The sequence below is a fragment of the Rattus rattus genome, chromosome X (genome assembly GCF_011064425.1).
Source record: "Rattus rattus isolate New Zealand chromosome X, Rrattus_CSIRO_v1, whole genome shotgun sequence".
Taxonomy (NCBI): domain Eukaryota; kingdom Metazoa; phylum Chordata; class Mammalia; order Rodentia; family Muridae; genus Rattus; species Rattus rattus.
In genome coordinates this window covers 87,397,791-87,410,705 of record NC_046172.1, presented here as the reverse complement: position 1 = coordinate 87,410,705, position 12,915 = coordinate 87,397,791, and the positions used below count along the sequence as shown (strand labels likewise).

Genomic DNA, 12,915 nt, shown 5'->3' with positions numbered 1-12,915 from the left:
TTCTTTCACAGCTCTTTTCTACTCTTTTTTTTTTTTTTTTTTTTTCGAGCTGGGGACTGAACCCAGGCCTTGGCGCTTGTTAGCCACTGAGCTAAATCCCAACCCTTCTTTTTCTATTCTTAAACACACAGACAGACAGACACACACACACATGCACACCCCAGAGAGAGATAAAGAGGCAGAGACAAAAGAAACAGAGAAACAGGTATTCTGTATATGAGAGAAACATTATTTGTGTTTCTACATGTGACTTAATTTTGTTTGCATAATGTTCTCTAGTTCAATCCATTTTGCTGAAAATGTCATGATTTGAATTTTTTTCAATGATGATTGAATCCCATTTAAACCACATTTTTTCCATCCATTCATGTGTTGATGGCCATCTAGGCTGATTCCATTTCCTAGCTATTGTGAAGAGAGCAGCAATGAATACGAATATGGAACTATCTATGGTAGGCTGTAGAGCTGTTTGTGGACATACCCAGGGTACATAGCTTACTCATGTATGTTCTATCTTTAGGATTTTTTTCCCAGAGACATCATCACACTTGTCTTTCTAGTAGCTGCTTATATTTCTACCAACATAGAAATGTTGCATAGAAATGCATAAGGACCCCCTGGCAATGGGCAAAGAGACACCTTGTTAATGGTGTTGTTCTTATATCAGTCAGGGGCAGAGCAGATGGCAGTCCTCTGTTCATACTAGCTTGATGCCTGGCTTGGTGGCCAAAGCTGTTTCATGCCTAGGGAAGAGCCGAGGAAAAAAAAAAAAAAAAAGGAAAAAGAAGAAAAAAAGAAAAAAAAAAGGAAAAAAAAGAAAAAAAAAGAAATGCATAAGGGTTCCTTTTCCCCTGTGTCTTGGCCAGCATTTGTTATCATTTCTTTTCTTTTTCTTCCTCCTTCTCCTCTTCCTCTTCTTTCTCCACCTTGTTTTTGAGTGGGAGAGGCTTGATGCTACTCAAAAGCCTTTAGGAAGGGCTGGAGAGATGGCTCAGCGGTTGAGAGCACCCGACTGCTCTTCCAGAGGTCCTGAGTTCAATTCCCAGCAACCACATGGTGGCTCACAACCATCTGTAATGAGGTCCGATGCCCTCTTCTGGTGTGTCTGAAGACAGCTACAGTGTACTTATATAGAATAAATGAATAAATCTTTAAAAAAAAAAAGCCTTTAGGAAAAAAGCAGCTAAGAGTGAAAGACAAAGGATCAAATACAATGAGCAGCAAGAGTTTCTCTTTTTCCCTCTCTCCCTATCTATCTATCTATCTATCTATCTATCTATCTATCTATCTATCTATCTACTTTTGTAGTACTGAAGTAATCCTGGGCCTCATGTATGCTAGGCAAGCCCTTTACCACCAGGCTACAACCTCAGCCCCTTGTCATTTGTTTTCTTCCTTACAGCCATTTTGACTGGGATGTGATGGCATCTTAAGGCAGTTTTAATTTAGAATTCCCTGATAGCCAAGAACGTTAAAAATTTTCAAATATTTATCGGGTAATTGTATTTCTTTGGATAATTATCTAACATCGGGTTGCTTTTAAAGTCAAATTAAAATATGCTTCCCATTTAGACGCATTGTTATATGTGTGTGTGTGTGTATGTGTGTATCTGTATATATGTACATATATATATGTGTGTGTGTGTGCATGTGTGTATCTGTATATATGTACATGTGTGTGTGTGTGTGTCCTATGTATCACATTTGTTTTAATCTTTTATTCCCTTGTCTTGAAACATAAGACATATTGACTATATCATTGAATTTGAGCGTATTAATATATATTACTTCAGAACAGTTAATTTCTGAGATGAAAGGAGATGTGTAAATATCAGACTAAATCCTCTTTTTGAGAAAGAATTAGTGCATGTTTCATTGTATTTTAAGTTAAGTATTTATTATTAAGTATTTTCAAGTGATCTAATTACCCGAGATGAGCACCAATGACAGACCAAAGTTCAATTTCACTGGAACCCAGTTTTGTGAAACCAAGGACTTTATTGGGCTTTCTTATGGAGATTAGTATGGTGATCTCATGGAAGCTGTGTTGTGGGGTTCAGATCTTAGTTAACCCTTGACTTCCTGTGTAGAGAGCTCCCTAGAGCACCTGCAGCTTGGGAAGGAAGTAAATAGCTGGAATGCCACCTGAATGTCAATAGCTCCATTACCATTACCATGGCATCTAGTTTATACTCGGAGTAAAAAACACTATGCATACATACAAATGAGTAGAATGTTTTTCTGAGAAATTTTCCTTCCATAGCGTGGACTAAAGTCATCCTGCTGAAGACTTAATTTGCTGGAAAGCCTGATTCTCAATGAGTAGGAGGAAATTGCTTCTAACAGGTTCAAACTAGGTTACTGATTATTCTTCCAGCATTAGTTGAATCTTACTGCATTAGTTAGGAAAGAGTGGATGTTGTAAGTATTAAGGAAGGCTGGCTGAAACTTTATACCAAATGTTCTTTTTTTTTTTTTTTAAAGAAGCATTTATTTATGTTATGTATATGGAGTACCCTGTGCTTTGTCTTCAGACACACAGAAGGGCATCAGATCCCATACAGATGGTTGTGAGCCACCTTGGTTGCTGGAATTGAACTCTCAGCACCCTATAGTGAGTGTGCTTAATCACAAATATATTTGTGGGCCTGGACAGATGGCTCAGTGGTTAAGAGCACTTTGTGCTCTTTTTCCTCTTAGAGAATACTTTTCTAAGAAGAGAGGACTTGGACTTGGTTTTTTGCACCCACACTGGTCAGTGATGACTTCCTGATGTTCTGTAACTCCTGTTCCAACAATTCTGTCCCCATAGACACACATGCACACATACATATAATTAAAAAATAATTCTTGGGGACTGGAGAGATGGCTCAGAGATTAAGAGCACTGAGGTCTTGAGTTCAATTCCCAGCAACTAGATGGTGACTCATAACCATCTATAATGAGAACTGGTGCCCTTTTTTGGCCTGCAGTCATACATGCAGGCAGAAGGCTGTATACATGATAAGTAAATGAATCTTCTAAAAAATTCTTTAAAAAAAGTGTGTACTGCATGAGTACAGTTCCTAGAATCCATTTCAGGAGGAAACAAATTATAGTTATTATAGAGACTATACAGAAGTTCCTCTAAAATTCAAAAATAACTATGATATATCATCTGGCTATTCTACCTCTGGATACCTATGCCAAAGGAATGAGATTAGTATGTCAAAATGATAGATGCATTCAAGTTTATTTCAATGCTTCATAACAGCTAAAATAGTAATTCAACTTAAGTGTCCATTAATGGATTAATAAATTACACACACACACACACACACACACACACACACACACACACACACACACACACACACACACACTCTAAGGACATATGTAATGAATATCTATAATAGATAATCATTGAACTATAAATAACAATGTATTTTTTTTTTTTGCAGAAAATGTATAGAACAAATGGCATGTCATTAGCTGAAATAGGTTACAAGTACAATGTTCTTTATTTTTTTTTATTTTTTTAAATAAATATTCATTTCATGTATGTGGTGAAAAGACCCCGGAGGACCTTTCCCTCAGGAGGAGACCCCCAAGCGCCAATGACCGAACCAGTCCACTCGGATGCAATCAACAGAGGTTTATTGGAAAACACAGGTACCTGCAGGCACACAGTCTCTTGGAGGACTTGCGCCAGCAGCTCAGCATGGGGCTTTATAGGGTTTGGGGAAGCAGAAGCGGGCGTGCAAAGCAGATGCATGGTTCTGGGGATTGGTGGATTCGGAGATATAGACATGTTCTACATATGATTGGTTTATTTCACAAGATGAGGTAATTAAGGTATTGCTACACATTGGCAGGTTTGAATCATATTCAATGAGGTTTGTAATATGGTAAAAGAGTGCGTGCGGGCTGGGACGTCCTGAATGTCCAGGGGGCTAGGACTTATCCTTCCTGCCAGATCAGTACTCCTAGTCATTCTGTATTCCTTTCCTTTATGGTCTGTTAGTTTTAACGGTGACTCGGCCCTAGGTATCTGGGCGTGCCTGGGCTCATTCAAGCCTGTTGCAACTCTGAGTTAAGACTCATGGGGTGGGTCTTTCATGAGTACACTGTAGTTGTCTTCAGACACACCAGAAGAGGACATCAGATCTCATTACAGATGGTTGTGAGCCACCATGTGGTTGCTGGGATTTGAACTCAGGACCTCTGGAAGAGCAGTCAGTGCTCTTAACCGCTGAGCCATCTCGTCAGTCCCAAGTGCTCTTTCTTATATATGGAAGACAAAATGTCAACATAAATGCAGAATAGTATTATTAGAGGTTGGAAAGTATGGAGAGAAAAGATAGGCAAAGACTGCCTGGATTTGATCATAGATTATCTTTTGTGTCAAAATATCATGCTGAAAGTTACTAATAAGTGAACTTAACATGTATTAAGTATAAAAGTAAAAATCTAAGGTATCCAGGAAGACAAGTGTTTCCTTAACATACTGATTTTGTGTTCTTTGATTATATACCCAGTAGCAGGATTGTTGGATCATATGGTAGTTTTGTTTTTATTTTTTTGTAGAAGGAACTTTAATAGTGTTTTAATAATGGTTGTGTTTATGTTCATGTAACAGCGTGCAAAGGTAATCTTCCATTCTTGGTTTTATTTGTTCTCTTTTGTCTTTCTGAGAGTGGGCTTCCTAAGAAGTGAGGGGATATTTCAGTGGCTGTCACTTTTAGCTTCTTGATGAAAAATGACGTGGACTACTTTTTGTACAGTTGTTAATTTATTTGTGTGTCATCTTTGATTAACATATATTCAAGTTCTTTTACCACTTACAAATCACACTTTTTTCTATTGAATTGTTTCTGTTTTTCCTATAATAGCTGTATTCCCAAGTAGAAGTAGAGATTAACTCTTCATTCCGTTGGTTGTTCCTTTTCTATGCAGAAATCACATTTTTTCTAACAAATCCAAAACAATATTAATAAGCTCCAAGATCTACCACCATCATCAGTTTAGTAAGCTCTTTCCTACTCAGCTCTCAAGGTGGAGGGATTTTAAGACATTTGCCAGAGACAGGGTTCGGGGTCTGTTGGTTTAGATTTAGGAGGATCTGGCATTCATTTGTTTTTGTTTTTACTGCCCAGCAACCGACAACATGTATTGAGACTAATGCAGCTTCTGCACTATCTGTAAAATGGTGTTCTCCATTACATTTTGTTGATGTAAGAAGGCTTTGTTGACCATCAAGGCCCTCCTGGTGGGAAGAAGGTACATTCTCCACTGTGATGTCACTTCATTACCCTGCCCCTCTTATTTCCCTCATTTAATCAATCTGAAGGTGACTCTCTTACCCATGTTCTCTAAAGGTATTCAAGACTAGCTTTTATTTTTTTTTTTTAGAATGCTGATACTGTTTTTCTCCTAAAATTATGAGGTCTGAAAAGAGCTTCCTACTTTGTCTAGGTTTTGAGGTCTTATCTGTCATATTGAGCAACAGACTCTTTTTAACATTTCACATGGCTTTGATATGCAGCAGGGTTCCTCCTCAGCCTTCCTTTCTTCAAGGGTTATATTGCAAGGAAAGGTGAGGATTTTCGCAGCAAATAAAAGGGCTATCCTAGCCTTTATTGTTTTTGGGGGATAAAACCTGTTAGAAGGGAGGTGTTTATGACCCATTGGTTACACTGGAATAAACCTTACTGGTTCCTTTCTCTCATCAGTTTAGGTCTGGCCTCCGGTTGATGTATAATTGAGGAAGGTCTCATAATCTGTCCAGGAGACTTCGATTCTCTTCTTTTTATCTGAAGAGCACTGAGGGGAGGGGGGATGGGTTGCTGGGGAATAAGCTTCTTAGATCAGTGAGAGACAGAGCTGGAATACAAAATAGCAATGCTATATCTATTGTTTGCCACAGTCCTCACAGTTTCATCACTGTGCTTTACTGAGGTGGAGGAGAACGATTGAAGCTGATGGAGTATGTCCGTGCAAGTGCATTTTTGAAACTTCCCTGAACAATTTTTTTTTGGCTTTAGAATGCATGCAAATGTCACTAAAATTGAAAGGCAACATTAGAGGTTCAAGAGAAAGTTCAGGATTTTTTAATTAAAAAACAAAACCAAACCAACCAATCAACCATACAAAAACAACACCTTTTTTTTTTCCCTTAGCTCAAAAGTTTAGGGACTGGGAACCAAAGAGGAAATACACTAACCCCAGTCCCATATGCTAAATAAATAGTTTCTATATTCAGGACAAGAAAACCTTGACAACTCAGTGAGGTAACTTAAAACTGCAGAGACTCACCTATCAATGGCTTGGGGTGGGAAGGAAGGGGAAGGAGAAGGAGAAGGAAGTGATAGCCCAGTGTAGAATTTTGGTTTATTTGCTTTCTTTTCCTTACTTTTATTACTTACAGCACCTTTTAAAAATTTGTATATATGTATATGTATACATACATATATATATGTATTTGTGTGTGTGTGTTTAAACTTTATTATAGAAATATTATAAATAAAATGTCACACACTGAAATTAGCCAGACTAGAAGACTCAACGAACATCTGTACAGTTAGAACAGCCATTTCAAACTGAAGCCACAGTTTCACATTGAATTATATATTTTCAATGTTGAATATATTTTATGTGCCTATTTATAACCCAAACAGTAAAAACAACCATGACAGAATTAGAACTAGAAAAACAATTAGCTTTATGGTCCCCTTCATAACTCTTGTTCATTACCTACATTCAGTCTTTCCTCATCTCATAATATTTAGCCTTTCTTGTTCATTTTTTCTTCATGTTATTCTCTACCCACACGCACATTTGTTATGTATATATTATTGGCTAGATTCTGAATATAAGGGAGAATATGTGGGATTTTTTTCTGAGATTTTGTGACTTTGCATAATATAAATTCTAACTCTATTCATTTTCTTGCAAATTTTGTGAGCACATTTTTATTCTTTTTTAACCTTCTTTCATTATTTCTGCATTTGTAGCACTGCTCAGTTCTTTATGCTTCCTACCAGCCCTTCAAGAGAGATTCAGCCTAAGTATTGACAATGAGCTGAAGTCAGTTTTCTTACATATAAAACAAGGCTGTTGAATCTCAAGGAAGAATGGATTCTCAAGGGAGAATCTGTGTTTCTAAGTTCAGTGTTCTCTAAATGAAGAAAATGAGAAATCAGTGTGAATAAAATAGAATATGTAAAAATGCAAATATAACGGTTCCTTTAAATATATGGTTGAAATGGGATAACAATGGTTACAGTTCGACAAAAGATTTTTATTTATTTTTTACTTTTATTAGTTAAGGAAAGATGACTTAACTACTTATTACTCTATGGCCTTTTGAGAAGTAGGGCAATAAAACATTACTTGCCATCAGAGAATTAGCAAGTGATTAATGTGGGAGATGGGAGTTAACAGCAGTCTTTAAATATGTAGAGATTTATCAAAATAGCATCAGCAAAAATTAAAGTAGAGTCTTCAATAGAACAATCTCAAAAGGACTGGGGAAGTGTTTATGTTTCCCCCCATTACTGCTCGCTATGTCTGCTATTAAATACACTTCTTCCTTTTTCAAATACATAAAGAGAGAAGATGTACTTGACTGGGTAATTTATCTTTTGTTTGCTTGTTTTTGAGACAGGCTCTCACTATGTAGTCCTGGCTGCCCTGTAATTCACTCTGTAGACCAGGCTGGCCTCGAAGTCAGAAACCTACCTTCCTCTGTTTTCTCAGTGCTGGGACTAAAAGTATATGGTACTACTCCTAGCTTAGGCTGAGTAATTTATATGAAGGGGTGGGACTTATGGGAATGGACCCAGGGTTTGGCCCATACTTGGCAAATAATCACTTAGCAACATCTTTAACCCCTGCACCATGTTGTAGAATAAGTGTTTAGGCGCTCCTATATTTGATAGAACATTGGAGGAATTTCAAAAGTCTATATTCCTCGCATCACAGTAGTCCAACTGAATCAGAATCCCTGGTATTAAAAAACAAACAGCTAGGTTTGGAGAGGTGGCTCAGTGGTTAAGAGCACTGACTGTGCTTTCAGAGGTCCTGAGTTCAAATGCCAGCAACCACATGGTGGCTCACAACCATCTGTAATAAGATGTGATGTCCTCTTCTGGTGTGTCTGAAGACAGCTAGTGTGCTTATATAAATTGAATAAATAAAATTTTTAAAAAATGCTAACATAACTAATCCAGGGCTTGCTATGCTTATATCCATGCAGTCTTTCTGTCACATAGGATAACCATCAGATGAATGACTGAAAAATATGTCTCCTACTTCTGTGCTGATAAAGGTTTGGGTTTTTTTTTTTTTGAAATGTTTCTTTTAAAACACACTTAATCAGGACGCATGTATTTCATCTGACAAAACTATGCCATCCACAGCAATACCAGGAAGATAACTCCTTAGATTATTCCCTTGCAACAGAAACCCTGGGGATCATTTTCATACAGCTAAAGATTCTAAGATAAATGCTTCTAGGAGCAATGTTCTGAGCAACAATCTTGTAGTTCAGTTTCTGGGAAGAATTTTCCAGAATCACTATTTTCAAGAACAGTATCCCATAATCAAAACTCCAAGACAGAGGTTCTCCCCACCCCATCTTTATTAAATTGGGTATTTCTTATTTACATTTCAATTGTTACTCCTTTCCGGTTTCCAGGCCAACATCCCCTAACCTCCCCTCCTTTTTTATGGGAGTTCCTCCCATCCTCCCCCCCATTACCGCCTCCCCCAACAATCACGTTCACTGGGGTTCAGTCTTGGGGACCAAGGTCTCGCCCTTCCACTGGTGCTCTTACTAGGCTGTTCATTGCTACCTATGCAATGGTAGGGTGAGTCCATGTATAGTCTTTGGGTAGTGGCTTAGTCCCTGGAAGCTCTGGTTGGTTGGCATTGTTGTTCATATGGGGTCTCCAGCCCCTTCAAGCTCTTTCAGTCCTTTCTCTGAATCCTTCAACGTTCTCAGTTCAGTGGTTTCCTGCTGGCATTCGCCTATGTATTTGCCATATTCTGGCTGTGTCTCTCAGGAGAGATCTACATTCGATTCTTGTCAGCCTGCACTTCTTTGCTTCATCCATCTTTTCTAGTTTGGTGGCTGTATATGTATGGGCCACATGTGAGGCAGGCTCTGAATGGGCAGTCCTTCTGCCTCTGTTCTAAACTTTGCCTCCCTATTCCCTGCCAAGGGTATTCTTGTTCCCCTTTTAAAGAAGGAGTGAAGCATCTGCATTTTGGTCATCCTTCTTGAGTTTCATGTGTTCTGTGCATCTAGGGTAATTCGAGCATTTGGGCTAATATCCACTTATCAGTGAGTGTATACCATGTGTGTTTTTTCTGTGATTGGTTTACCTCACTCAGGATGATATTTTCTAGTTCAATCCACTTGCCTATAAATTTTATGAAATCATTGTTTTAGTACTGAGTAGTATTCCATTGTGTAGATGTACCATATTTTCTGTATCCATTCCTCTGTTGAAGGGCATCTGGGTTCTTTCCAGCTTTTGGCTATTATAAATAAGGCTGCTATGAACATAGTGGAGCATGTGTCTTTGTTACATGTTGGGGCATCTTTTGGGTATATGCCCAAGAGAGGTATAGCTGGGTCCTCAGGTAGTGCAATGTCCAATTTTCTGGTGCTCTTACTAGGCTGTTCATTGCTACCTATGCAATGGTAGGGTCAGTCCATGTATAGTCTTTGGGTAGTGGCTTAGTCCCTGGAAGCTCTGGTTGGATGGCATTGTCCAATTTTCTGAGGAACCTGCAGACTGATTTCTGGAATGGTTATACCAGTCTGCAATCCCACCAACAATGGAGGGGTGTTCCTCTTTCTCCACATCCTCGCCAGCATCTGCTGTCACCAGAGTTTTGATCTTAACCATTCTGATTGGTGTGAGGTGGAATATAAGGGTTGTTTCGATTTGCATTTCCTTTATGACCAAGGATGTTGAACATTTCTTTTTTTTTTAAAGATTTATTCATTTATTATATATAAGCACACTGTAGCTGTCTTTGTAGACGTCCTATCCAGAAGAGGGCCGGATCTCTTTACAGATGGTTGTGAGCCACCATTTTGTTGGAATTGAACTCAGACCTCTGGAAGAGCAGTTTGCTCTTAACCACTGAGCCATCCTCCAGCCCCCTGAACATTTTTTTAGGTGCTTCTCAGCCATTCTGATATTCCTCAGCTGAGAATTCTTTTGTTTAGCTCTGCACCCCATTATTAATAGGTTATTTGTCTCCCTGCAGTCTAGCTCGATGAGTTCTTTGTTTATTTTGGATATAAGCCCTCTATCAGTTGTAGGATCGGGAAAGATCTTTTCCCAATCTGTTGCCTGCTGTTTTGTCCTAACAACAGTGTCCTTTGCCTTACAGAAGCTTTGAGATCCCATTTGTCGATTCTTGATCTTAGAGCATAAGCCATTGGTGTTTTGTTCAGGAAATTTTCTCCAGTGTCCATGTGTTCAAGATTCTTCCCCACTTTTTCTTCTATTAGTTTGAGTGTATCTGGTTTGATGTGGAGGTCCTTTATCCACTTGGACTTAAGTTTTGTACAGGCTGATAAGAATGGATCGATCTGCATTCTTCTACATGTTGACCTCCAGTTGAACCAGAACCATTTGCTGAAAATGCTATCTTTTTTTCATTGGATGATTTTGGCTCCTTTGTCAAAAATCAAGTTCTTATCATACAGATCTTTCACTTGCTTGGTTAAAGTCACACCGAGGTATTTTATATTATTTCTTACTATTGTGAAGGGTGTCGTTTCCCTAATTTCTTTCTCAGCTCGTTTCTCTTTTGTGTAGAGGAAGGCTACTGATTTATTTGAGTTAATTTTATACCCAGCCACTTTGCTGAAGGTCTTTATCAGGTTTAGTGCTTCTCTGGTGGAACTTTTGGGATCACTTAAATATACTATCATATCATCTGCAAATAGTGATATTTTGACTTCTTCCTTTCCAATCTGTATTCCTTTGATCTCCTTTTGTTGTCTGATTGCTCTGGCTAGGACTTTGAGAACTATATTGAATAAGTAGGGATAGAGTGTGCAGCCTTGCCTAGTCCCTGATTTTAGTGGGATTGCTTCAAGTTCCTCTCCACTTTGTTTAATGTTAGCTACTGGTTTTCTGTATATGGCTTTTAGTGTGTTTAGGTATCAGCCTTGAATTCCTGTTCTTTACAGGACTTTTATCATGAAGGGGTGTTGGAAGGGGTGTTGAATTTTGTCAAATGCTTTCTCAGCATCTAATGAAATGATCATGTGGTTTTATTCTTTCAGTTTGTTTATATCATGGATCACGTTGATGGTTTTCCATGTATTAAACCATCCCTGCATACCTGGGATGAAGCCTACTTGATCATCATGGATGATTGTTTTGATGTGCTCTTGGATTCGGTTTGCAAGTATTTTATTGAGTATTTTTGCAAGACAGAGGTTCTTGAGATTAAGATTTCTTAGGAAAATATGGGGCTGGGGATTTAGCTCAGTGGTAGAGCGCTTACCTAGGAAGCACAAGGCCCTGGGTTCGGTCCCCAGCTCCGAAAAAAAGAACCAAAAAAAAAAAAAAAAGATTTCTTAGGAAAATATTTGCTAATTAGGTTACTGGGGAAAAGATTTCAAGAAACAGTGGTAATGTTTGTAGTTGCGTCTAGAAAGCTAGCCAAGTAATGCACTGTATTGGAGGTAATGAGTCATCCAAAGATATTTTTTAAATGATTTATTTATTCATTATATATAACTCAGGACCACTGGAAGAGCACTCAATGCTGTTAACCACCGAGCTATCTCTTCAGATCCATCTAGAGATATTTTAAGTGGAAAGAGATGATTGCTCTCTTTGCTCACATTTTTTTTTCCAAATTTGGAAGACCTCAATTCAGACTGAGTACCACATCTTCTTAGAAAGAATGTTTCTAACTCCTCCCTTATACTCACACCCTTACTTAGTACATACTGTTTTAAATCAAGATATTAAATTAAAGTCCATGAATCTTATTTGTGTATGCACCAAGCATGACAACTATTCAGATCAAATGTATAATTTTCTGTCACCAAGAAGCTTTTATGTTCAATTATTACCATGGAGATAAATTATATTATCATAGGTAAATTTTGCCATCACTTTTATGTCATGAATGCAATTATACAGTAAATAAAATTTGTATATTGTTTATTTTGTTTAGTATAAAATTTGTGAGATGCATCTATCTTGTTGAATAATCACTAATTCTTATTTTGTTTTTTCAAGACATGTTTTCTCTGTGTAACCTTGGCTGTCCTGGAACCCTGTAGACTAGGCTGGCCTTGAACTCACAGAGATCTTTCTGCCTCTGCCTCTTGAGTGCTGGGATTAAGGTGTGTACCACCAGGTTTATTTTTTATTAAAAAAGTCACTATCGGAAGTCATAAGTACAAATCAGAAAACAATACAGTTCAGAATTAAAAAAAAAAACTTTCATTGATTCTTTGTGAGTTTCCCATCCTGCACCCCAGTTCTACTCATCTCCCTGTCCCCTTGTATCCACCCTTCACCCTTGCAACCTCCCTTTGCCTTTCACCATGACCCCAGGTGGCATGGCTGGCCACTCAGAACAGGCTACTCCTTTATAATACAAGTCTCCAGTTCCTCTTCTTCAGAGTGCTCAAGCTTCTCCACTTCTCTTTCTCTACCTTTTGACCACCACACGCACCTTATGGTAGTTCCTGCTGCAGGCTGGCCACACAGCTGGCAGCTCCTGGTCAACATCTTCCTTCCATACAGCGTGGTACGGTGGCTGGCAGGTGTCTGTGGCCCATCTGTGCCAAGCACTGGAAGGCAGGTCTGTGGGTGGCATCGTGGTCCATAGGTCTCTCTGTCTGTCTTCCCCCCTGTGCTGCACTACCTGGATTTGATTTGATTT

The 12,915-nt window shown here is 38.5% G+C and overlaps 1 non-coding gene across 1 annotated transcript; it reads left to right on the top strand.

Moving 5' to 3' along the window:
* The first annotated feature begins 612 nt into the window (after window positions 1-612).
* On the top strand, window positions 613-756 carry LOC116889491. The gene has a single exon (XR_004386441.1). It is a non-coding gene; the product is annotated as a small nucleolar RNA SNORA48 (small nucleolar RNA).
* Window positions 757-12,915: the final 12,159 nt, after the last annotated feature.